The sequence below is a fragment of the Acomys russatus genome, chromosome 10 (genome assembly GCF_903995435.1).
Source record: "Acomys russatus chromosome 10, mAcoRus1.1, whole genome shotgun sequence".
Lineage (NCBI taxonomy): Eukaryota > Metazoa > Chordata > Mammalia > Rodentia > Muridae > Acomys > Acomys russatus.
The window spans coordinates 69,964,713-69,992,201 of NC_067146.1; the positions used below are offsets into that span (position 1 = coordinate 69,964,713).

Genomic DNA, 27,489 nt, shown 5'->3' on the forward strand with positions numbered 1-27,489 from the left:
CTCTATGTGTGTGTCTATGTGCTCTATGTGTGTGTGTGTATATGTGTGTGTCTATGTGCTCTATGTGTGTGTGTGTGTGCTCTATGTGTGTGTCTATGTGCTCTATGTGTGTGTCTATGTGCTCTATGTGTGTGTGTGTGTGTATATGTGTGTGTCTGTGTGCTCTATGTGTGTGTCTATGTGCTCTATGTGTGTGTGTATATGTGTGTGTCTATGTGCTCTATGTGTGTGTCTGTGTGCTCTATGTGTGTGTCTATGTGCTCTATGTGTGTGTTCCACTATGTTAGTTTCTAGTATTATTTCCAGGTTATACTCAGGTTTTTACAACTCATTTTCTATTTGTTGTGCGGTGCTGACGGTAGCATCCACATTCTAGGCAAGTGTCCTACCACTGACCTACATCCCAGTTCCTTAATTGTCTTTCCTTCCTTCCTCCCTCCCTCCCTCTCTTCCTCCCTCTCTCCCTCACTCTTCCTCCTCCTCCTCTAGCTGGTCCTGGTCTCACATTGATCCTCCTGCTTCAGCCTCTGGAGTGCTGGGATTACAGGGATGCGGTACCATGCCCAACTTTAAATGTTATTTTTCAAGTGTTGAAATAAAGAGGAGGGAAAAAAAAATCAAGAGTGATTTTTCTCTAAAAGATAAAATGTCTGAAGATCTGTCCTTCCCAGACAGTGGCTAGACATTCTCAGTTTCCACACAAGAGATCTTTTCAAAATGAAATGATATTTAACAGAAGGCGTTCATGCCAACAGGAAATCTTGTTAAGTCTGTAAGTAAGTGCCCAATAGCTACAAGTTCTTCAGAGCCACTACACCCTTGACCCTGTGAAGGGCTTTTCCCTATGATTTCCTTGTGTTCTGCTGTTGAACAGCTAGGGAAAAGAGGAGACCTATAGGACCTCACAGTTAACAGCCACATGAACGCTGGCTATGATAGCACATGCCTGTAACCTCAGCACTTAGACACTTTCAATCTGACGGAAGAAAGATCAATAGTTCAAGGCTAGCCTCAGCTACGTAGCAAGTTTGAGACCAACCTCAGCTACATGTGACCCTGATCGAAAAAAGAAAAGAATAGAAAAATAGGTTAACTTAAACAGGCACATAAACAAAATCGTGAGCTCTTGAAAGTTGATAACTCTCTCATATGGCGCGCTACCTGTGGGGTAAAAAAGGCCTCCCTCCATGACTCAGGACACTTAATAGTTCTGGGGAAGTTATTGAGAGTAAACAAGCTAGGACAGAGCAGGCAATGACCTATCAGAGTCTGCGGCACTGCTGTTTTCACTGCTGCAAAGCATCCTTCATCACTCATCTCGAGGTCAGTGTTGCTCAAAGTGTGGTCCCTAGGCCAGAAGCATCGGCATCACCTGGAAATTCATTAGCGATGCAAAGAGACTAGGCTCTGACAATGGGATCTAAGAGGTCACTCAGTGTTTAAGAGCACTCTCTGTTCTTGCCGGACTCTGGTTCCCAGGACCTACTTGATGGCTCATAATCATCTACAGGTTCAGGGGATCTGACCTCCAAAGGTACCAGATGTCCATGTCATAAACATATGTAAGTGCAGGCAAAATACTCACATGAATAAAATAAAATAAATCCACAAAGAAAAATAGAAAGAAAGGAAGGCAGGAAGGAAGAGAGGAAGAAGAAAAAAAAGGCCGACCAACCAGGCTGTGCTGTAGCATGGTGCGTGGACTAGGAATCTGTGTTTTCACAAGCTTCCACAGGAATTCCAAGAGGCTCAAAGTTTGAGGACCTTTGCTTTAGATTTCTAGAAGATGGCCACCAACAGGAGTAAACATTGGCTGGTCTATGCATCTGTCCTCTAAGGGAACCCAAGATGGCGTGACCTAACATCTCTGGACATGCTTTGCCTCTGGGCAGACAGCTTCAGTTCTGCCTGCTAATGTTAACACCTGCTTCCTCTCAGAGGCAATATTTGGTTACTTTTCTGAGCGTTCACTACCCCAGATTTACTCCCCAGTGTCCCACACGGTACTCTATCTGGATATTGGAAGTATTCCTGCCACACCAAACACATGCCAGCGAGTTGAAGGCATGAAAGCTCACAGTTGAAGACTAGAACTTTATGGGTCAAAACCCTCTTGTTAGGGTTTGAAACAAAATCCTGACGAGCAAGGCCCCTGACAGTTTGCAAATGCCTCTCTCCATCTGTAGCAGGCCAAAAAGGACAGAAGAGGGACCCTAACCCCGAGAGAGGCTGACCCACCACCCCGAGATGGAACTCCGAGAGAGGCTGACCCACCACCCCGAGATGGAACTCCGAGAGAGGCTGACCCACCACCCCGAGATGGAACCCTGACAGAGGCTGACCCACCAACCTGAGACTTCCTATTCTGGTCTTCAGCCCTTAGTGTTTAGAGCAACTTGACTATGGTGTTCTAGTGTTTGCCACCAAAACACCCTTCTGATCGAAGGAGAATAACTATCCTATCACTGGTGTATGTGGAGAAACTGAGGCATTTAGTGGCTTTGTAATAGTTGACAGAAGGCCGAGTGTATGTTCACCCAAGGCCTCTGGGAGCAAGTCACTGAAATTGTTTCCTGGATGTAGGCAGTGAGGGGCAGAGGTGAAAGGCAGCACCGAAGGAATTGGAGTTGCCCCCAAGCAAACTTGACTTTTATCACGATTCTAAGGTTGGCTGATTGAGAAGACTGGCAACAACACTAGAAAAAAGAAACAATGAGGAAGGGAGTTGATAATTATCCTAGAAAAATAAGAGTGACAATATGAAAACTACAGTGTGGTTTCTCAGCATCAGGACAAAATCTTGATACTCTGTGAAAGATTTTGGGTCCCTCACTTGTCTCTTTAAAAGTGTTTCTACTTAGCTAGGCATGGTGGCACACACCTTTAATCCCACCACTCGGGAGGCAGAAGCAGGCAGATCTCTGTGAGTTCGAGGCCAGCCTGATCTACTTAAGGGTACTCTCTCAGCCAAGATCTCTCCAAGCTAAATACTGTCCAGCCTTCTCACCTAAGTGACTTAAGATGGCCAAAGCAGAGCCCTTCCGGGGGCTAGTAAAACTCTTCAGAGCAGAGACCACATCTGATGGCTGACAATGTGCTGCTCAGAATCCACTGGGGGTCGTTGTTCCGGTTAGAGACAGGGGACCCCCCTCCTCACAACGGCTTCACCTTGGGTGGCATTAGCAAGGTCACAGGAAGAGCTCCACTCTGCTTGGTGAGAAACAAGCTCATTTTGAGACTGTGGAGCACCCCCCCCCACCATCACACACACACACACACACACACACACACACACACACACACACACACACACACACTCCATCACATGTAGCCAAGTTGCAAATCAGGTCTCTTGGTGGATAGCAAATCAAGTTTCAAGGTTATAGGCAGTGGAGAACTGAGCGGGAAATGGGAACTAATTTATTAACGTCACACTTAAAACAAAAACAACTAAAAGCTCAGGTGGCAGACCCAGCACAGTCTAAACCATATCCCCCACTGAGAGTGGCAGATTCTCAGGGTGCTGTGAGAATTAAATGCCATTTTCAGCAGTTTTGAGATGTGGGGTCAGATGTACCATAACTGTTCTCGGTGGCAAACTTCAATGCATTTTTTTCTTCTACTGTAAGAGACAGAAATATTCAGTTTCCAGTGTGAAGACTTCAGCCATTTGTGTGTGTGCATGGGGTGCGCTGACTCTGGCAATTTGTGTGTGGTGGGGGGTGAGGGTGTGGGGTGTAGGGGGCCACTGGCTATGGTTCTCCAGTGTGCACCTTTTAATTTTTCAATTTAGTATCTTTTAAATCAGGCGCCCATGTCTGGCTAACCAGGAAATTTGGTATTTGGGGTAGTTAGTTGTATATGGGAAGAGACACAAGAACAAGAAATCACACTGTGGGCTGGAGAGATGGCTCAGTGATTAAAGGCTCACACTTCTCTTGCAGAGGACCCAAGTGTGGCTCCCAGCACTCACATAAGGTGGCTCCCAGCCACCTATAACTCCAGTTCCATGGGGACCTGACACCTCTGACCTTCTTAGACACCTGGGCTAACATTCGCATGCCCACATGCCAGGCACGTACACATCATTCTAAAAAAAAAAAAATCTTAATAGAAAAAGAAAGAAAGAGATCACGTTGTGTGGTTGCAGAGATCGCATAGGAAGGCAACAAACACAATCTCAGGTCCTCCTGTGTGAAAGTTCTGTGCTAGCTGGCAGCCATCCCGCTTCCCCAGAGGTGAGCGAGCTCAGGCTCAGGCTAAGGGGTTGCTAAAGAATCGCGCAGCATGTTTCTGATTTGGGTGGCTCAATGGTTACAGGGCCATAACAAAGAGGGGTGTGTGGAGAAGCCCTTCTCTTCATCTCTGCCTTCCCCCACTTTGGCCACCATTAAAAACAGTTGGCCACACGGGGCTGATATGAACTTAGAAGGGACCAGCTACACAGTCCTGATTCTGTGCCACGTGCAAGGATGCTGGACAGCTCATTGCCCGTGTGCGGAGACAAGGGCACTTGTCCTCCAGCTCACTACTGGCTGGCCTGTGCCTTGCTGGTCCTCAGGGGCATCGGGACTGCTTCCCATCGTGGGACAGGTAGTTTGCCTTCCTCCTCCTCTTCCTCTTCCTCCTCCTCCTCCTTTTTGACTTTGTTTTTCAAGACAGGGTTTCCCTGTGTAGCCTTGGCTGTCCTGGACTTGCTCTGTAGACCAGGCTGGCCTTGAACTCACAGCAATCCACCTGCCTCTGCCTCCCGAGTGCTGGGATTAAAGGCATGCACCACCACTGCCAGGGCCTTTTTGACTTTTTGCGACAGGGTTTCTCTGTGTAGCCCTGGCTGCTCTGGAACTCACTCTGTAGTAGACCAGGCTGGCCTTGAACTCACAGAGATCCATCTGCCTCTGCCTCCCAAGTTCTGGGATTAAAGGCATTCACTGACCACACCCAGTTTCACCATGCTTCTTTAAAGGGTGTACCCTATCTCCCCATCTAAACACCCAGAGACACCTCACAGCTTGGTGTTAAACGATTCTGCACAATCCTCGGTCTGATCTTTGCCTTCACAAGTCTGTGACATTTTGTAACCTACACCAGCTCAAGGGCTCCTCCCGCGGCTGCAACTACAGCTCAGAGAGCACAGACAACAGCCGCCTGAGCTTTCAAGAAATGGAAAAACCGGGCATGGTGGCGCACGCCTTTAATCCCAGCACTCGGGAGGCAGAGGCAGGTGGATCACTGTGAGTTCGAGGCCAGCCTGGTCTACAAAGTGAGTCCAGGATGGCCAAGGCTACACAGAGAAAGCCTGTCTCAAAAAACCAAAAAAAAAAGAAAAAAAGAAAAAAAAGAAAAAAAAAAAAGAAATGGAAAAACTACTTCCCTTTCCCAGCTCAAGCAGAGGACTCTTCCCACCAGAACCCCCCAGCACCTTGTGCAGAGGTGTAAAGCAGCAGTTCCTCAGCAATCCTGTCAGAGCGAGTGGAGCTATCACACAGGGATGACTGTAGCAGATTCCACCCAGGCTCTTGGAGAATCAGTTCTGTAATCTGAAGATACCCGTGGTGGCAGTGATGCACGCAAACTCCCATTTGGGCTGAGTGACTGATTCTAAAATCCAAAGCAAAAGATGTTAGAACGTCTATTTTCTTCATCTGAATCTTTCTCACTGCTTTGCTACTCATTAGGGAAGCCTTTCCTCACCTTAGGCCTGTGGTTAGTACAGGCTGGTTTACAAACTGACTGTCCACCATTTGGGATGTCTAATGGATAACTGTGTACACAGAGAGCTCTGCAAAAATATGCTTTCTTCGCTGTTCAGAATTTATTATTATTTTTAGAGTCTTTGCTATATAGGCTGGACTGGCTCTGAACACAGCATCCTCCTGCCTCAGCCTCCTGATCACTAGGGTTACAGTCATAAGCTATTACATCCAGATGAGGGGAAAAGCCAATCGTTTTCCACTAACAGGGCCATGCCTGCTGGGTGGTACTTCACAACAGGGTGGAAGGGGATGTGGAGCTCACCCTGATGTTTCTTCTTCTACTCCCAGGCACTTTCACAGGCTCAAGCAGGCCTTGCCTGTGTACTCCTCCCTCCCTCCTCTTGGCAAATTGGGGTTGAAAGAGGTCAAAACAGCCCTGGGTATTTTCCTATCCCTATTCTCTGGCGTCCCTAGTCAGCCAGAGCCCCTGAAGGCTCTCATTAGGACTCAAAGTAGCTAAACAGACACAAGAGAAAAATGCTACCAAGACCAGGAACCTCTTTGTATGGGCACAGTTTGGGGGGGGGGGTCCCACAAACTCATTTACAATGCATCTGTTCTTCGTGTTTGGACAGAGTCGCCAGAGGCTTAATCAGAATGAAAAGTCTCCATGCCATCGTCAACTGCTCAGCCTCTGGTACTGGCTTTCGTGGGAAGTTAAGATGCCTTCCTATTCCATAAAAGTCACCTTGAAGACAGAAAAGCCTGTCACACAATTCAGTTGCAGCTCTTCCGGAGGGACGCCATACAGCGCTACAGGTAGCTGGCACCTGGAAACCTCTTGCTCCGCTCCAAGAGGATGAGCGGGAAAGCACGTTCTGAGGGTGTGGGGGGCGACACACATGCACAGTCCCCTCTGGCAGGTAATCAACTTAATGAGAGCCTAGAGTTGGGGTTGTCAGGGTGGCAGGTCTGTCCATCTGCATAAACCAAGTGTGGCCAGAGAGGCCAGCCAGGCTGCGGTTTTTATGAGCTGCACGAAACAAAAGACATCCCAAACCATTGCCGTATTCCTTGTCTAGGCCAGAGCCACAGTAACTTCATAATAAGGAACCCAAGGCAGAGAGGTTTCCAACCGCCTGTGGAATGTGCTGCCCCAGCCCTCTCAATTTAAAGGAGGCCTCCAGCTACTGAGCAGGCAGCTGTTACTCTGTGCGCTTACTGGAGAACAGTAAAACCATCAGCCCCCAGGCCCAGCTTAGCAGGGGGCAGGAAGCAGCCACCGGCTTGATCTCTGGGAAATTGTAGGGGGAAGAAAGGCCTGGCAGGAACCTGGCTGGGAAAGTGGGCTGGGCAGCACAACTCCTTTCCCTCTTCAGTTCTTTCCTAGCCAGCAGGCTCTGGAAACAGCAGCAGAGAAGGAGGTGGGGACTGGGGCGTGCTATGCCCCCACAGCATCCTCCGAGCTGCCAAGAACAGGGAGGGGTGCTCTGGGCTTTCTTTAAGAAGACTTCCTGATTTTTCAGGTTCCCCTTAACTAAAGAGAGAAGTCAGGGGAAAAAAATATGCTCCAATTATGTTCGCCAACAAGTAAAGCCGAGCCATCTCTTACAGGGATGGAAAAGTACACAAACAAGGCGGAAAGTGTCGACGCTCATAGGGCCCCATTCATTTTCTTACTCAATATTTATCAAATATCCACGAACCAGAGCCTTCGCCAGGAGGACTTGGGACGAAGAGCAAGCCAAGTGGGCGAATATAGGAAGTTCTCAAGGAGCTCTAGAGAGAAATGCTTCCTCTTCATTCATCTGGGGAGGAAAAACAATGCATTCATGACAGTTCATCTTATCAGCTCAGTTGGATGGAAAACTTCAGCAGACTAGTAGAGGATACTTCCGGGTGTCTGTGAGGCTCTTGCCTGGAGGGTTAGCTCAGAAGAGCTCGGAATCAATGACCTCACCCCATTGAGGGACCCAGACACAGGGTGGATACTCAAGAGGTAGAAGTGTGGAAGGGAGAGCCCGCCTGGAGGAAGTGGGTCACCGGGGGCGTGCCTTTGAAGGACATACTTCCCTCATCCCTTTCCTGTTACTTTCTCTTTTTCTCCGTCTGCCACAGTAGGCTGCTGCTGTTACCATAGTATTTTGCCTCCCTCCAAGCCCAACGCAATGGAGCTGGCCAGCCTGAAGCTGAAACCTCTCTGGAACCATGAGCCCAAAGAAATTCTATCCCCTCACCTTGCTTCCCTCAGGTATTCATCACACTGATGAAGAGTCTAACATAGCTTCCCAAAACGCCAGAGTAGGTCTCAGAATAGGCGAATAGGAGCCATCCTGAGTGAAAAGGAGCTCTGAAGAAGAGTGAGAGAGACCAAACAATGGCAGCTGCCTTATGCTAGAAACTGCCTGTCTCTGTTCCCCAATCTTATGCCTAAAATAGGGCAGCAACGGCATTTGTCTTAGCCCAAGCACTTGAGACAGGTTCTGTTGAGTGTGTAGATTTTAATTTGACATTTTTTACTTCAACTAGACCATGCAAATTAACCTAGAAAAGCTACAAAGCAATAGAAAGTCTCGTGTACTGATTACACTGGGAAAATTTCTAGCAAGTCCTAGAATAAAAGACACACTGAGTCTTTAACCTAAAAGGAACTGATTAGTGAAAACGCATTGCCTGGAGGGAGCGGGGAGCTTCCTGCTGCTCTTGCAGAAGTATAACCTGGAAAAGCATCCTGAGGGACAGTTACCCCCAAATTCGTCTCCGAGGATCTGTAGAGATGAAATACCCTGAAGCAAAAGAACAAAGCGACTCCTGGCCATGTTTACCACTGAAGAGCACCCAAGGGATCAGAACTAGAGAAAGGGATTGGGGGTAAAGTCAGGAGACTACAAGGCATCAGGGCTTTAGCTGGACCTCCTTGGAGAGAGATGAAAGAATTGCAGGACACAAAAGACAGAGAAGGGAAGTCGTTGAGACCTCCCATCTGGAGCCAAATCACCTGGTTTCAACCCATGACTTGTTGATTAACTATTTTATCCCTCTGCTTCCGTTTCTTCATCTTAAGCTAATTATTTAACATGTGGTACCTCAGTTTTTCTTATCTATAAGATGGGGCAACAGCAGTTCTTACCTGGTGGAGCCAGGCTGGGGAGTGAACTTTTTAAAAATGGACATGTAGGCATGCTGGAGCACAGCTCTGCTCAGTACATCCAATTCTTGTCATTGTCAACCTTCACATTTTCACATGCCTTCTCATTTTTCACCTCTGGCTACTTCATACGGACTCCCTAAGCAAGAGGCTCCTGAGCTGTCGTCTGCCTCGCAGCAGGGGCTGTGAGCTGCACAGCTGTTGGTGCCCCTCATCTCCCAGGCACACTCTGGAACTGGAGTGAAAACTGACACAGAGCACAGGGTGCATCAGGAATGGGCTTCTTCTACCCCCTAAACCTATATCCATTTGCCCCTAAGGTGCCATTGTGGCATCTTCCAGGCTAGATACCGACATCCACATATGTATAAGAACGTTGTCACTTTTCCAGAAGACTTGCAATAAATAAATTTCACATGTATCTGAACCTAATTTTATTAATAAAGTAAATTTCAAGAAAGGATTGTCTATTTCTTAACAGATTTGCAACTGTAGAAAATGTTTAGTTTATCTTCTAAATTAAGAACAAACAGTACTCAAGAAGGCAGAGGCAGGAGGATTGCTGTAAGTTGAAGGCCAGCTTGGTTTACGAAGCAAATCCAGGACAGCCAGGGTTACACAGAGAAACCCTGTCTCAAAAAAACAAAACAAAACAACAACAAAACCAACCAAACAAAAATTAATTAATTAATTACAACATGTTTCTTTGTGACTTGAGATCATTAATTAAAAGAAAGTCTGGGGAGGGCTATTTGTTTTTTATTTGTTTGTTGTTTGAGACAGGACTTCTTGGTATAGTCTGAGCTGTCTTTGAACTTACTCTGCAGACCAGGCTAGCCTAGAACTCAGGCTTGCCTCTGATTCCTGAGTACTAGGATTAAAGGCATATACCACCATCACCCAGTTTAAAAAAATAGTCTTAATCCACAGTTCATGTAGCTATTTCAAATTTTCAAAAACAAAATCCAAAATAGAGGAAAGCAAATCAAAAGAAGATCAGATTTCTCTTCTTAAAATTTCAAAAGGTCTCATTTGGAAGTTCTATACAATTTGATACTTTTTAATTTTGAGCCAGGGTCATACCACGGAGACCAGGCTGGCCTTGAACTCATGGACAACCACGTGCCCCTACGTCCAGAGTACTGCAATTAAAAGTGTGCATCTCTGTTGGAACTTGGTCCAAGACCGGAGTGGTGAGAAGAATATTCTGAATGCTTGAGAGAACACTCCAAGAATCCAAGACAAGATCTTGTGATCTCAGTGTCTTCAGCAATATGAAATTGCCTCCTGCTCTTGTGCTCCTCCCAAGTGTAGCGGATGGGACTGAGTTTACTTCAGATCACTCAGTACTTGCATTCTGACTCTTTCTTTATAATCCTCTATGGGAAAACGCGTTTGTGCCGAGTGCAGCTTGCCTTTGCGATTGGACACTTTCCTTGCTTGGGTGGCTCCTCTTAACTCTCAGAGTGGAAACTGCCTGACGCTCTGAGTAAAGCTGACGACTGCATGAGACTGTAGTTCGTCTCACTTACTGGCTCCATCCTCCTAGGTCCCATTCCTAACTAGAGTGGTAAACATACCACCACAGCTGATACCTTTAGGAAGGGTCTCGTGTACTTCAGGCTGCCTTCAAACCCCCAGTGTAACTGAGAATGACATTGAGTTTCTGACCCTCCTGCCTCCATTTCCTGAGCTCTGGAGGTTACAAGTATGCACAACCACACTGAGTTTAAACGATACTATTATCATCTAAGATGCTTTGTATGTTATTTCCTTATCAGAAGTACAGAATATAAGGGGAAAGGAGCTGGGCACAGAGGAACACACCTTTAAGCCCGGCACCAGGAGACTGACAAAGGAGTTCCGGGCTGGATAGGGTTACACAGTGAGACTGTATCTCAAAAAAGCTAAAGGGAATGTAATGATTGTTTACACTGTGATCCATATTGAAGTTGTTCAACTCTCGTCAATATTTCCCCCAAATATTGAAAATTTCCCCCATATGCTAATGCTAAGGAAAACTCTGAAAACATTGCCTTAATGAGGATGGCAGATTCCACTGGCAGCAACACCCCCACTGTCTTCCCTAAACTCACATCTGCTTTGGAATGCAGCAAGGCCTAAGCTTCAAAGCAGCCAAACCTCCCCTAGCTCCAAGCCAAGTATGTGCTTCCATTCTCCTTGCCAGTCGTAGGATTTAGAACAGGCACATGATATGGCCCTAGTCAATGGGCCATGTGAGGGAAAACTTTAGAGAAGGGCAGACAAAGAGACTTCTGGAAAAGTTCTCTTCCTCTTCAATAGAGGAGCCACAAAAAGGAGGCATTCATGTGTGTACCCTTTGAACATTGGAAAAACGAGTTTCTAATGCTTGGAGCTGCTGCAGCCGTGCTGTGACCACGAGGGTGACCCTAACACGTTAGAAATGGTGGAACAGAAAGGAAGCGTGATAGGACCCCAGTGCTCATAGAACCACTCAATTAGCGAGCTATAGCTCTTGCTTTCACTTCCAGACTCCCTTTCATGTGGGACAATGAGTCTCCACCTTCTAGAAGTCATTTTGTCTAGGTCTTCCATAACTTGCCTTTTCTCTTTCATAGTGGTTGTGGTGGTTAAACTTGCTGTTGTTAACTTGCCCTCCAGACAACAAACACTCTGCCAACACCACACTGGAAGAACTGGAATTTCCATGCTTCTCCAGACCAGCGTTAGGGTCGTCAATTTCTTGCAAATTTGATAGACAGCACAGACTTTAGGATGGACACAGGATACACATCTACCTAGGAGCTACCTAGGTCCACTGCTTTCAGCACAGCAGCTTCCAATTAGTTATCTCAACCCTATTTGTGGTCACCAAACTTGAATAGCAAGATGAAAGCGGATGAAGAGTAAACAACTAATGTTCCCTGCATCTGTGATGGGGTTGGAACAAGCTACCCCAATATATGGCTCCTGGGCATGTTACATAATTTGGAATGAACGTGCTTAAGAAGCAGCATGCTCAGACAGGGCCCCTGACAGGGACGGCAGTGATGCAGTGCTCGCTACTTGACATCACTTCCTCAGAAGGGACATAAAATAAGACCTCGGAAGTCCCAATATGCAGCACAGTCCCTGAACACAACTTACTGCTGAAGCAGGCTTGGTACCTACTTGACTGACAATAATGGTGTTCATTTGTTGAGCACTTACTGTGTGCCTATGATTCTGCTAACCATTCTATTTCATTTATTAGAAAGACTTTTTGTGCCTCTTTAAAATATATTTTTTGAGGGAGTGTCACACACACTACACAGTCCTAGCATGTCTAGAACTCGTTATGTAGACCAGACTGACCTCAAACTTGCAAAGATTAAGCTCCTTCGACCTCCGAAGTGCTGGGACTGAAGGCATGTGTGTTACCATGTCCAGCTATTGGTCCTGTTTTAAGCACACAAAATTAAGGTTCAGAAACTTTCATGTCCAGAGCCATACACAACCATGAGGCCATGTGGATGAAGCTTCAAGTCTAGCGGACCCAACACGTTGTTGTGGGAACCTCTGCCCGGCTATGTTTTACAGGTAGTCAACTACCAATCTTGATTACACAAAGACTAGAGGGGCAAAGGGCCTACACAGCTCATTTGTAACTTGTCAGACAATTAATTCAACATGTAACTTCAGTTCTGTTAAGTCATAGTGAACACAAATATTATGGACTTATTCTAATTATCACTAGGTCTTTGTTTTTATTGTTTGCTATAAAAGAGATAATAGGAGGTAAAATGGTCAGGATGAAAACTTTGGAAATTAAAAGGAATAGAATAAAACAAAAATCACCTTATCCTCCTCACATAGAAAAAATAATAGAAAAAAAGTTTGCACCAGGTGGTGGTGGGTGTAAGCCTTTAATCCCAGCACTTGGAGGCAGAGGCAAGCGGAGCTCTGTGAGTTCGAGGCCAGGCTGGTCTTCAGAGTGAGTTCTAGGACAGCCAAGGTTACACTGAGAAACACAAGACAAAAAGCGAAACCAAAAAATCCAAAAACAAACAAACAAACAAACAAACCCAAAACTTTTCCTGAAAATACCCATGGCTTCTCAGAAGAATACAGAATATAGAAGGTCGGGTTCCTGGAGCTGTTGCTGTAATTTGCAAGGAAGACAGGCTTGCCTAAAGCGACTACTATGGATGGTAATGTAGCCCTCTGTGCTCATGTTTGCTAAGTACTTCTCCATCTTTCCAGTACCATTCCATACTGTACATCCTTTATGGGTTTAGTTGTAAGAATATGTTATTGTAGGGGCTGGTTAGATGGTTCAGCAGGTAAAAGTGCCTGTTGCCAAGTCTGACGACTTGATTTTGATTCACAGGACCCACATGGTGAAAGAAAAGAACCAACTGAGTCCCTGAGTTATCCTCTGACCTCCGAACACACCGTGGCACATGTGCCCACACACATACACACATATAAATAAATAAATATGCAAATAAATAATAAATAAATGTAACAACAAATACCTATTGTCATAGAAACTACCTAATGTATATGACATATATTAATTAGGAGATTTAACAATGTAGGGGAACATGACTGAAAATGCAGCATGCAAGTTAAATTCCTCAATGATAAAATGCAAACATCCATGAGCTGCCAGCTCAGCGTCATACAAATACTCAGTAAACATAGAAACATATTCAATCCTGATACAAAGAAAATATTGCAGACATGACCATTTTGGGTCCATCAAGTTGTTGAAGATTTGCAAGTATGATAATACGTGGAGAGGATTTCAGCCACATCCATGGAGAGAAAGTGGCTCGATTCTCTTGAATGTAGAGAGCGGAGGAGTGGGCGTCCAGTAAGGTGTGGGTATCAAGAAGGCAGAGCAGCGGGCCTCAGCACACTTCCCCCTTGCTGAAGAGGGAATTCTCGGAGTGTGCATATGGAATCCATAGCAGTGCAGTTTTGAGTTAAAATTCTAAGAGGCAGGGAAAGAAACATTATGACACATCTCTTCCCAACACAGATTAAAGTGTCACATTTTGAAGAGGTGGTATTTACAGACAGAGGAGGAAGCAGAATATAAAACTGTAGATGAACTATTATGAGATTTACATAGGCAAGAAAGAAATTTTGTGGGAAAGATTGAAATGCTGAGTCCTTATTGCTGGCATGGTGGCTTGCTGCCTATGTATAATGCCAGCCCTGCGAGGACAGAGGAAGGCCGAGGGGCTCAGCCTCAAAAATATCTAGAAAGAGAGAAGAAATGTGTTATTACTTTGAATGAATAATTTTTTCTGCAATTATTTTCCTGGAATTTTCTAAAAACAAAAGGTATATTATCCCCCCAAAAAATAAATGAAGGAGTAAACACTTTAAAGTTTTCTTCTGCCATCTTGGCTCAGGAGAAGACAACTCCATCTGACAGCCCTAAGACATCCTTAACCGTAAGACAACATCCTTGGAGGAATCCCACTCTCAACCAACTCTGCTTTCTGGAAGTGTTAATAATCACAACTACTAATTATTTTAAGAAAAGCCCTCCTCTCCCTTTGAGGCTTCGGGGATTCACCTACAGCCACTTAGAAATCAAAGCTCAACCAAATCAAGACCGACTCCAGAGCAAAACCAACAGACACGGTTGTTTGTGCCTCTCAGCCTTTAGGCTCTGCTCCTTTGATGAAAACTGTGTGTGGAGTGGGGGGAGAGAGACAGACGCAGAGAGACAGAGACAGACAGAGAGACAGAGATAGAGAGAACACAGAGGCACAGGAGGTTACGGGGTGCCCTGCTCTGCCGTTTCCCATCCTATGCCTGTGAGACAAGGTCTCTCGGTGAATCTGAGCCTTGACTAGTGGCCAGCAAACTCCGTGGCTCCCTCTATCTTTTCCCTCCACATCTCTGGGAATAGTGGGCAGGTGTACAGCCACACCCAACTTTTCCCGTGAGTACTTGGATCCTAACTCAGATCCTCATGCTCCCATGGCCAGTGTTCTCTCTGAGCCATATCTCCAGCCCTCAAATAATTCTTAGTGTTGTAACAGCTTAGTTTTCTATATTTTGAGAGCTTTGGAAGAGAGATATTATTTTGAGGCAGAAACAGACAAAAGCAATAGAAAGGCTTGGCCAAGCTCTAGAGAGTGGCCATACTGTGCTCGCCTTCTCAAGTATGGGGGCCACGTGGTGCTTAAGGACTTTGTTCTGGTGTCTGTCTCCTAATTCTTACTCACTTTTCAAGAAGGAGTCCGTTTTTTGTGCAAGGCTTATAAATTCTATTACCAACACTGAAAGTCACACATGAATAACTAAGTCTCAAACCTCATTTAAGAGAGAGTGGTTGCTGGGTGTGGTGGCGCACGCCTTTAACCCCAGCACTTGGGAAGCAGAGGCAGGAGAATCTCTGTGAGTTTGAGGCCAGCCTGGTCTACAAAGTGAGTCTAAGACAGCCAAGGCTACACAGAGAAACCCTGTCTTGAAAAACTCACACACACACACACACACACACACACACACACGAGAGAGAGAGAGAGAGAGAGAGAGAGAGAGAGAGAGAGAGAGAGAGAGAGAGAGAGAGAGAGAGAGAGAGAGAGAGAGAGAGAAAGTCTGGAGTCATATTTTTGCTTTCCACTACCCACCCAGTCCTAATTCCTATAGAGAAGGCATTTTTCAATTGCCTGATTGAATCTACCATTAAAAATATGTGGTGGTTTGGAACGCGGCTGGGTATCTCCTCCCCATGGCCCCAGTAAGTGCCATTTTAACACTGTCCTCTAAGCACACCTTCCCCATATGGTCAGCCCTGTTTCCATGGTTGGTCCCACTATGTACTGTCAGGCCAGGTATAAGGGCCAATGTGTCACCTGCTGCAAGAAGGGGCTCATGTTGTTACAATACCATGGATGTTCCAGGTTTTAAAAGCTCCCTAGTACATCGCAGTGGGTAAGGTTGTGGGGGTGAGCAGGTAGAACCGTATTTATCTGCATATATGCTCCTACTCTTTCCAGTGAGGCAGTGGGGGTGGGGGCGGGAAAGTAAGTTAGGGTGCTAAGAAACATTTTACAGATAGATGAACCGTTAGCACACTTGTGAGTATTATGGACTGCCAACCCTCACTTCCAGGACACTGATGAGTGCTGGTCCTCCTTTCCTTTTGGTATTCCATCGCCTAGATGGCTCACTTCTGTGTCCTCTAACTTGACAAATGGAGTCTCATACTGAGTGAAGCTGGGCCTCTGGGAGAGCAAGTCCATCTCCCAAGGTTCTGGGTTTCCTGAGAGTGACACGCAGCAGTGATCTAGAAGAGGCCAGGTAGAAGCCGCACAGGCAAGCAGGGATAGCGCTGAAAAGCCCAGCAAGGCAATGCTCACTAGCTCCGGAAACACCCAGAATGTAGCTAGTTCCTCTAATTAAACTGAAAGTGTGTGGTTGTGTCTCTGTTCCATGACATATGACTTTTCTGGAATTCGTTGCTAGCAGAGCCGTGCAGGTAACTGCAGAGGGGTCTGTTCCTTGCCCGCACTCTCTCTGTCCATCTCTTTGACATCCCTCTTGTAGAAATCTTGATTTGTGCAGGGGCATTTTCTCCTTTTGATGGCCCATGTGGCACAAGATTGGGTTTGATTAGACCAGCCTAATTAAAGCAATCCCTTGGTCCCGGGCAGTTATTTATTTAGATTGTAGGTGTTCAAGTTCTGGAGAACCAAAAAGCTTGCTGGACGTTTCTTTAAAAAAAAAAAAAAAAAGTTTTATGAAAATCACAATGGGGAGAATCAGGTTCTCTGATCCAGCAGAGGTGAACTGAGGAATATTCTACGTCAGTTGCTTCTCTTTGCGTGTTTGTGGGTTTGGTTCGCTTCTTTGAAACAGGGCCTCTTGTGCCAGACTTCTCCCACACTCATGCAGCTGAGATCAGCCTTGAACTCATGAGCCTCCTACATCTACCTTTCCAGTGCTAGATCGTGGTCACGTGCCACCATGCCTCACTTCTCAGATGCTTTGATCTCCATTCGCTACGAGGAAAGCCAGTGTGGAGCCCAAATGTGCTTCTAGAAGGGCCTAGAGCGGAGAAGTACAGTCAAACCCAGCATCCACCTCTCCTCGCTCCCGTTCTTCATGCTGAGGCGCCGAGGTGTTTCCATAGTGTCAGCGTGATTGAGGTGGCTTTGCTATCTCCTGCAGAGAAAACACCAGGCTGACCCTCTTCTGCTAAAGTCAATCTGGGATTCCACGGACCCAGGCTCCCAGCTGCAGCCTAATTATAACACTTTGTGTGCAAATCCCAGCTTCCCCAAACCTCCGTTTTTTCTCATTAAGACTGTTACCAAGACTAGTCATTGTAATGCCTGTCCTATTTACGTTGTGGAAGATGAAAGGCACGCAATGTTCTGAAATGTGAGGGTAGTCGTTGTATGCATCTGAAACGCTGTAACTCTTTGGGTAAATAAATTGAAAGCCCACCCAAGCAATCTCCTTGTCGTCCTGACTGCCTGGCGACATGCACACAGATCTCATCGCCTGAATTTGAGCTCTCTGTGTCCCGTCTCCTTTCGCTTCCCTATCCTAGGCTGGCACAGATGTGTTGCAGATGACGACAGGGCATCTAAGATCATTTGTTTTCCTTCTCACTCAGCAGATTCCCAAAATAGCAGACAAAACGGAGCAGAAGAACAGCCCCTCATGGACCACACTTCATTCTGCACCCAGAGCAAGATCAGAGATGCGGTGCTTAGAGGGCTTTTTAGGGATGGGTAGAAAATTGTCTAATCCAGGAACCGACAAGTGTGGGTTACATTTATCCTCCTAAAAGGTAACCGAAATTGCCAAAAGTGTGTAATGGAGTGGCAGAATTTTAAACGGAAACCGTATGTTTTCAGAAATGCACTAACTGGTGATCATTCACTTGCAAAGAGAAATTAAACTCAAGTGAGAAAAAGAAAAAGCAAAGCCTGTGAGAGACACCAACGAAAAACGAGGACCATCGAGAATCGAGGACACCAACTGGCCAATTAAGTACCGCGTAAAGATTTCCAATTTTCTTGTAGTAAATTATTTATTTAGCTCTTCCATACCATCAATATATTTTACAAGTTTAATACCCAAATTATAGCTGGCCCACCCATTTATGGCCCCATAAATGAGCTTGGACTTACCAATGTGAATACTTGTTCCTGGCAGTGTCAGATTTAGATTGGATTTGGATCTATTGCTTTTATCTTTATCAGACATTTTGAGGCTGGTATTTTATTGCTATATTTAAAATGGAAAGTGCTTTCAAATAGACTTGGGAGGAGGCAGAACTTATTCTCACCCGATGTGCCATTTCCTGGCTTCGCATCCCCTGGGGGGTTGGAGGTGCACAGCCCCTCTCCCCTGAGGACCTCCCTCCACACAGGAGCTTGTCTCAGAGCAAAGCGGGTGATTATGGAAAGTCTTAAGAGCAGCCCTAGTGCTCCCCGGCAGTACTCCCCTGCAGTGCTCCCCCGCAGCGATGGGTGATTCCCATGTCTGTATACTGTAAGTTGAAGAAATAGTGGAGAGCATACATGAAAAAACATCCTGCTGTTTTGCATGTTTGGATGTGTGTAGGGAGCAAAATTGTCAGGCCCTCTTTTTCCAGGTCTGAATTTTGTAAAATACAAAGAATAAGGGTGGGGTGGTGGTGGCGCACACCTTTAATCCCAGCACTCGGGGGGCAGAGGCAATCAGATCTCTGTGAGTTTGAGGCCAGCCTGATCTATAAAGTGAGTCCAGGACAGGCAGGGCTATTATACAGAGAAACCTTGGAGGCGGGGGGTGGGGAGGTGGGGGGAGGGGGTGGAGGAGAGCCAATAAACTTACTACAGAAGACTAAAAAATAAAACCTAGGCAATTGTTTCCACTTACAGTTATAAAAATCATTGCAGAGGCTGGAAAAATGGCTCGGCAGTTAAAAGCACTGGCTACTCTGCCCCAGCACCCAGGTTTGAGTCCCAGCACCACATGTCTGTAGCTTCATTCCCAGGGGATCTGACACCTTCTTCTAAAGCTTCTGGCACCAGGCATAAATGTGGTACATGGTATACGTGAAGGCAAAAATACCCATATACATCAAATAAACAAACAAACAACAAATAAATGAATGACTCAAGGAAGGAAGGAATAAATAATTAAAGGGCCGGAGAGATGGTATTACTTCTGAGTCTTACAAGAGAAAAACCAGTTTCATCATTTTGATTCAAATTTGAAGCAAGCTTTAACTAAATGCTGACCAGGATCGACTTCAGTCAGGGCTACTCCCTGGAATTCCCAGTGAGGGGCTAGGGTGACATATATTGTAGGGGCTTTTAGGGATAAAGCCATTGGGCCACCGTATTTTCCCATGTGGCTATGTTACCTGTTAAGAACTACAGCTCCCAGCATTCCAGGAGGTTATATGGTTCATGGGTAGGTAGAGTTTACAGGGTAACTTTGGGCCATACCTTCGCCCTGTTGAGTTGTATCCTGGGTCAAATCCTTGATTCTGTGATGGGTACTTGTTTATACTGGGATCTAATAACCATCATCTTAATGGTACCCACGGAAGAATTATTTCAGTTAGTGAATCTACCAGTTGATAAATCTAGGCCCACTTTTCTAGCATGCCAGTGGGCCTTATAAGTAGCCATTTTGTCGCCTATGCCGGGGAGTTTGTTTTTGACTTAGCTTTTCGGCCTGTAGGGGATAGGAGACAACATATTCTGGTCTGTGACTGCTTCCAGCTGAAACTACAGCATCGGTGGCGTCGTTGACGTCAGCAGCGAGGGGGCCTTTGGCTCTCATGCTCCTACATATTGGTGCCTCAACTAGCTGGTAATTCCTCTGTGTTTACTGTTCAGTGTTCATAGCTATGGCCCTAATTTTTAGCCTTTTATTTATCTATTTATCAAGATCACATATTAATAAGGACAATCTAACAATAATCTTATAAATTTAAACTGTTCCATTGTCTTATAAATGTAAATATTTTTAAAAACTGTTCCTTAAAAAATCCAGTTTTTTTTTTTAATTTTCTGTGAAACTCCAAAATTTCCTCTTAAAGAAGTTTAAAGTCTCTCAACTATGTGTTACTGCAATATCAAAAAAAAAAAAAAAGTACCTTTTTTTTTCTTCAAGAGTGAAGACACAGGGCACAACCATAATCTGGGGTACAGCGTAAGCGTTTGAACCCTGCTGAGGGACACCCAAGTGCCGAGCCTCTGAACATATTGTCCCCGGTGTCACTAGAGTATTCTCAGAGAGAGCTAAAGAAAAAACCAAAACAAACCAAAATTTTAAAAACCTAGTGATTCTGGCTGGATGTCCCAATTAACCAGAATTAACCAGTGGGCCGTGGGCTGTCTCCTTTTCCCTGTTCCCAGATAGGGTGCCCCATAACCAGAATCCAGAAACCAAGCACAAAAATGTTAACTATGACATACTAAAGAAGGCCTCCACGAAAAATAAAAATAAAAAAGCTTGCCGACCCCACAATTCCCAGCGTCCCAGGAAGTTACCTGGTCCTCTGGCATGTAGTGCCTACAGGGTTACCTGTAGCCTCACAAGGGCTCAGTGGTGAAGAGTGCTCACTGACCTGGCAGAAGACCTGAGTTTGATTCCCAACATCCTCGCGGCAGCTCAAACCACCTGTATAACTCCACATGCATCTACACATAATTAAAAATAAATCTTTAGCATAAGTAAAAATAAAAGCATTTCAGCTCTGAGATTAGTGGGTCCCATAGATTTAAAATTAAAATGAAAGCAAGTGCAAAGTACAACTAATGACAGCAAAATGTAATATTTGATGGTGGTTTTTAAGTCTTAGGAAAAAGTCACAAAAAGCTCATTTTAAGTTTTATGATGATTTTTTACAATGTTTACATTTTATTTATTTACATGTATGTATACGTGTATGTGGGTATGCGCACATGCAGTGGGATGCATGCAGATGTCAGAAAACAACTTGTGGGACTTTGTTCTCACTTTTTACAGGTGGGCTCCTGCAATCACACTCAGGTTGTCAGGGTCTGCCACAAGTGCTGTACCCACTGAGCCTCTTGCCAGCCAGTATTTTAAACTTTTGGGTCACCATTTTGTCCTATTGTAGTTTTACTTCCGACGGGGACTTACGTATCCCAGGCCGGCCTTGACCTCACTCGCTGTGTAGCTGGGGACCTTGATCTTCTGATGCCCTAGCTTCCACCTCCCACGAGCTTAGCTAGGAAACCCCTTAGATGAAGTGAGCCTCCTTGGCACCTCTTTTTCCTCAAGATGCCTTCACATCCCAAGCCGACCCATCTCTTCCTGTCTTTTGGAGAGATGGAAGCACTGCCCTCGGATTCACGAGCAGACGAACAGGCTATTCCCACTTGCCTGAGCCTTTCTCCTCTTCTCTAGAAAGCGGTGCTTATGCCTCCTGCAATAAGCAAAGGTCAACGAATGTTCCCTGTTGCCGTGTTTGAAAAGCCAGATGACAGGGAGTAGAATTTTTATGTATTGTGTCATCTGGGCAGATGGGAGAAAGGTGAGCTATTGTTTTTAAGTTGTGGGTTAGAAGATTTTTAATTTTTATGTGCTCTGCAACCTTCTATGAATACAGATAAAGACTTTGCAAGGGAGAGAAATCACAGGCTTTGATTTAAAAAAAAAAAAAAAAAAAGCAAACCCATGTGCTCTCACATGCGATGCAATGCATGGCTTAGCCGAAGAGGCGGAGAATGCCTTCCCTCTGGCCCAGTACCGGCACTGGGGAGCCTGTGAAGGCCGTGTCCATGAGGTGGGACAGGGAATATTTGGGAAAATTTTGGCCAGTGAAAAATGATGCCTATAAGAAACAGGAAAAAGAAAAATTTTTTTTTGCCTGTTGTCGTTATTGTTTTCCTCATTTTCCTTCTCTCTTCCCAGACGGGCCCACCTGCTGTCCTTTCGTTTCCTGCACCTGTATAGAAATGATTTCAATTCACCTGTAAGAATTTAACTGTCCAGAGTAGGATGGGGGTTGGCTAGAAGAGTTTATGGAGCCGCAGCATGACTCCTAACCCCTGCCCCCAGCCAGCAGCATGACTCCTAACGATACCCCCACCCCCCAGCCAGCACTGCCCCCCTGAGACTTAAACTCAAAGGACCTCCCATCTCTAGTCCTACAGATTTCAGCAGCGACCCTTCGCTCCGCATCCTTTTCCCCAGCACTTACGCAATTGAGTGTGCTACTTGGAACACAGGGGCATCCTTCTCCAGAGGCTAGAAAACCCACACGCCGGAATCTACTGTACTGATAACTCAGTGGCCGGCAAGAGCATACCGCTCACTTTGTTCATAATCCCCTATAATTAGCCTTTAAGTATGGCCAAATTCCAAGTCAAACCGTTTGATTTGGCCATACTCCCACCTTTCCTGGAAGCCTAAATGGACTCCATTCTTCCCTGAGCTAGGGCTGCTCCGAGGCTGGCTGGTCCTGGTCTGCAGGTGGCTGTGTTTTGGGGGGAAAGGCAGCAAGAGGCCTGGGCAGATAAATATTAAATAACTAAAGCAACCTAGAGACCACAGAGATGTGCTGTTTTCCTTCACTCCCTTTGCAAGCCGAGTGCATAAAACACCCCCAGGGTAAGCTTGTTCACAGAGACAGAAGGACAGATTATTGTTGCTAGGAAGTAGAAGAAAGACTGGGTAGAAACTGCCTAACCAATGGATGGAGGGTGTTCTCTGAGTGTTTAAAACTTAGAAACTCGAGGGAGGGGGAGTGTGTAAGTGCATGAGAGATGGAGAGATATACATTGTACAAAATTGTAATTGCAACAAACACCTCAGAACCAGGGCCTTTAAAATGGTTGCTTGTGGACTGGGGGGGGGGGGTCTATAACATAGCTCAGGAGGATGAGCACGTGCACGCATTGTGGAACCCTGGGTCCCATGACGGCACTGCAAAAATATCCAATTAAAACAAAACAGAATGGATGAACAGGCCCATATATAAGATGCCTTGCTATTATGCGAGTCTCCCTTCCATCATGCATTCCTCCAACCTTTGTTTTATAGTCAGGCGTATCACTGAGACAGAGCTTCAGAGTTACAAGAAGAGAGAAAATTTCCTATCACCAAACTGGTGCACAGAGAGAGTTTATTGGGACAATGGGTCCATTTGATCTTTAGAGGAAAAAGTGGGCCTAAGTGAACTTTGTCTTCTTTCTTAAGTAAAGACTTGTGATGATATGGAGACAAAACCAAAAAACAAAACAAAACAAAACAAACAAACAAAAAAAAAAAAACCAACAACAACAAAAACCCCAAAACCCAAAAGACCTAAAAGCAGAAAAGGAATCATCAAGCATTGGGATGGGGGCTAGAGATGGATTAGGATTAAAATGAGCGGCCAGTATCAGGACACAATGTGTGCACGCTGTGTGAAAAGACCCTGAGCCTTGCTAAATTGTATTGTTGATGCATGTTAACAATTGTAATTTTTTTGGGTATTTGTGAACTTCTAAAAATGTTATAAAGTGAGAACTTTGAACTGGTGGGTTTTTGTTGCTGTTGTTGTTTTTACTTTTATTGAATGTCTATGATTTACACGTCATGCACCAAAATCCCTCTCCAACCCCCAGTAAAATAAAACAAACAGACAAACAAAAAAATCTTGCCACAGAAGCTGTAGTGAATCATGCAGTATAGCCTTTTGTCCACATATGTTTACTTTCACATGTTCATTGCTACAAGTCATGCGTCTGGTTGGAGACCTACACTATCGTTACCAGATTCTCGCTGGGACTGCTGTCGGATATCCCATTGTTGCTGTGTGTCAAGGAGATTCTTAATCTTTGAGTCTGCAGGTTCAGCCCCTTCATGTGTTCCAGCAGGTCATACAATTGTAATTTTTAAAAGGAGACATTTCTCTTTGTTTGAAATTTAATTCTTACCCAGCTAGACCACACATACTGAACTGGAAAAGAAGTGCATTGTGTTGGGCCACGAGTCTCCTTGCACATAGCTGGTGTGCAAACAGCTTTTGCTATTGAGGGAACACATTGACTAGAATGACACAGTCCAGTATGATGCCCAGTGCTCTTTGCCCCCGGTTTCCAACCCACCTGTTCGGCCCAACTTGAAAGGACCAGGCCAGAGACATAAGAGATGCCCTCGGTCCCTTCAGGTTGAAGTGTAGGCTCACTGGACAAACAGTGCTGGCTTGTCCTACAGGTGTTCATGAAGCAGTAATTAAAGCTATGCAGAAGTCACACAGGCCAGACTATGACACAAGCCAGCCCTGACGGGGCTTACCTGTACTCATTAATGAATGTTCCACTCTGGCACATGCATACAAAGCAGAACTGCTAGGCTGTGTGCTAATTGATTTGATCAATGTTCCTAGTTCTCTCTGAAATTTTATTAAAGGAAAAAAAAAAGAATAACCAAAGCATGCCTATATTTGAGAAGTGGATGTTCGGCAAGGACAGATGCTAACTCCAGCTGGCTCTGTGCCCCAATTGCATGAGCTTCTGAGTCTCCATAAACCCTTATTTACTAACTCTGGACTGTCCAGCTGTCCTCTCTAAGCTGCAACTTTGTCCTCTGTGTAATTAGTGCTGAATTGTTGGTTTGTTTTCCAGTAAGAACAGAGAACATACAATAAACTGTAGAAAACTTGTCAGCACTTTTAAAATATATATATATGTGTGTGTGTGTGTGTAAGTGTGTGTGTGTGTGTGTGTGTGTGTGTGTGTGTGTGTGTGTGTGTGTGTGTGTAGTCATAGACTCAGAGAGCCCAAGAGACTGTAGAGGGATTACTTTTATTCCAAATTAGAGATGGAGCTGAGTGGAAGGGGCATCTCCAAAGACTGACAATGGGTCACTTCAGGGTGTGACGGGAACCAGATTGCCCCTGCCACTGGATAAATGCCAGTGCACCACTGGTTTGGAGCCATCGCTTTGTCTGTCTTCACTTGAGAAGCTCCAAAGCCCAGGAATGGTGTAATTCCAGAAATACACCATGATATCACTTTGAAATTATTTTTCCACATGTTATAAAGAAAACAAAACCGAGCAGTACCTGCGGACTCTACATCACGTCTCACACATGTGTCTCCCCCCTCACACACACACACACCCCACACCCCCGACACTCAGCAAACCCGGCAAGCCTTGCTCTTGCTGGAACCTTAAAACAAACCAGGCCAATTCTGAGGTCTAGACAGGCCCCAGACAGGGCTTCCCACAGCTTCAAAATGCTGCTTTAGAACAGAGTAGTTTAGAGGCAATTTAACCCAGAAACCAAACGGACATTCCGAAATTTTATTTTGAAAACATTTTTTTAAACAGCTGTTCACCCTTTAAGACATGATTTGCTGTGTCTCACTGGCTGCCAACGAGGAAGGCTTAGAATCTCCAGCCCCTAAGACCCAAACCCAGACATGTGAGGTCCCCCTGGCTGAGAGTTTTTCACTCAAGGCCGCTTGGTCAAAGCGTATTCCTTACACCAGGTTTCTCTCTCACATTGCTCGTGCTGCCACGGACGGTTATGCTTGGAAGCAATGTTCACATGCCCCAGGATTCTGGAAACAACCCGACTGTGATTTTTATTTAATGCAGCATAATTACGCACTGGAGAAAAGCATGGCAGTGCAGATCTTGTTCTGGCAGGTGAGAGGTGCTTTCAGTTTTTCCTCTCAGTGAAAGCAAGTGAGTGCTTTTCAGATGGCCGTGTCCTATGCTCCCGGCTGCACCACGGTCTTCTGTTCTATAAAGCCACCAGGAGCCTCATTAGGACGCTAGGAACTCCATCACCCCCTTTCTCTCACCGCCTCATGACAAATGGAGTTTTCCAAGTTCATGAAGCCACAACTACTATTTCAGGCTCATTTTCCTCTGTGCACCCCGATATGCTGGAAGAATTCTTTTCCTGAGGAACGTCAATGTTGTATATGAAGATTTGGTCAGCAGTGTCTAAGGGACTCGGACCACGCTGCCTGTGTCACAGTGGTGACGACATGTGGTCCTTAAAACTTAGGTCTTGAGAAAGCACGGCTACTCTCTCAGCAATGTGTGGTTGAGAGAACTACTGTTAGTCACCTTCAGTGTAACAGGTAGAGAGCAGCATCCGGCTTCCCCGGCTCTGCAACCTCTCAGTTCCTTTTTTAAAACCCTTATCAGTCATTTCCAACTCAGCTTTTTAAAAGTCTTTGTCCAGTCGCCTTTAGGGAACAATAAAGTGTCAATTAGGTATGACAAAGGCATAGGATAGATACTGTTACTTACTGCCACAGAAAAAGAAAAAAAGATAGCTCTCTGAAGCTATTAAATCAATCTGTAAAGTGGAATGGGCCACCGGACCTTCGGAAAATGTGTCCAAATATTTGCAGAGTGTATTTTGGCTACCTCCCTGAAGAGATATTAAACCATTTTCTTTTACCAGAAAATTTATTACCGTTACATTTTATATTAATTTAATGACTTTGATCCAGCAATGATCATTTATTTGCCTAAATTACCAGTCCCTTAGTACTTCATCGGCAAAGGGAAATATTTCATAGAGCTTGGAGTGAAGCCCCTAATTACTATCAGAGTGTAATTTAAAGTAACTTCAACAGGTATTGTAATTTTGACCAATTGAGTTACTAATTTGGAGAATCAATTACCTCCAGGACCCTTTTAATCGCCTGCCTCATTTAATTGGCAGTGGTTGTCCAATTACACATCTGGCACAGTGGTGTTTGCATCAGCAAATCTCTAACCAATCAGGTGCTGAACCTGGATTCAAGCTCCTGCTGTTACAGGTTCAAAGACCTGGGCATGTTACACTTCTGCTTGTTTTTAGTTTGTAACACATTATCCATAAAAGCTTCCTATTTCATCATTCCATCTTGTAAAAAATTGTGTGTGTGTGTGTGTGTGTGTGTGTGTGTGTGTGTGTGAGAGAGAGAGAGAGAGAGAGAGAGAGAGAGAGAGAGAGAGAGAGAGAGAGAGAGAGAGAGAGAGAGATGGGGGAGAAAGTGGCCATGTCAAAGTCAGAGGACAGCTTTGTGGAGTCATCTGTCTCCATCTTTCCATCTAAATTTTTTTGTCGGTTTGAATGAGAAATGTTCTCCACAGGCTCCTGTTTCTGAACACTTAGTCTGCAGTTGGTGGTGCTATTTGGTGAGATTATGGAGCCTTTAAGAGGTTCGGCTTTGCTTTAGAAAGCACATCACCAAGGAGGAGGGGCTTTGAGAATTTATAAATTTATTCCACCTTTCTCCATTGCCTGCCCCTTCTCTCTCCTTTCTGTGTGTAAAGAAAGATATGGTCAGCCAGCTTCCCACTCCTGCCACCAAGCCATGCCGTGCTAGCCTCACCATTATGGACTCTACTCCTCTGGAGCCATAAAGCAAGTGAGCTCTTTAAGTTGATTTTGTATGTCATCACAGCAATGGAAAAGTATGTAATGCGCCAAGTTTGCTCCAGCAAGTACCTTCATTACATGAGTCACACTTTGAAAAATCAATGGAATGGAATGCATTGGTGATGCAGAAATAATGACAATTCCATGATGGTATAATAAGCAGAGTACACAATGGGCCAGCCAGAATCAGGTAAAGAGGACTGCCCATCCGGCTCCTACCAAAGGCAATGAATGCACTGGGTAGTCTAACAGCAAGGCTGTGTGCTATGGGAAGTACAGAGAAGGAGGGTACTGTG

The 27,489-nt window shown here is 45.2% G+C and overlaps 1 pseudogene; it reads left to right on the plus strand.

Annotated features, from left to right (window-relative positions):
• Positions 1 to 21,511: 21,511 nt before the first annotated feature.
• Positions 21,512 to 27,489, plus strand: part of LOC127194170 (tumor protein D54-like) — a 51,387-nt pseudogene continuing 45,409 nt past the window's right edge.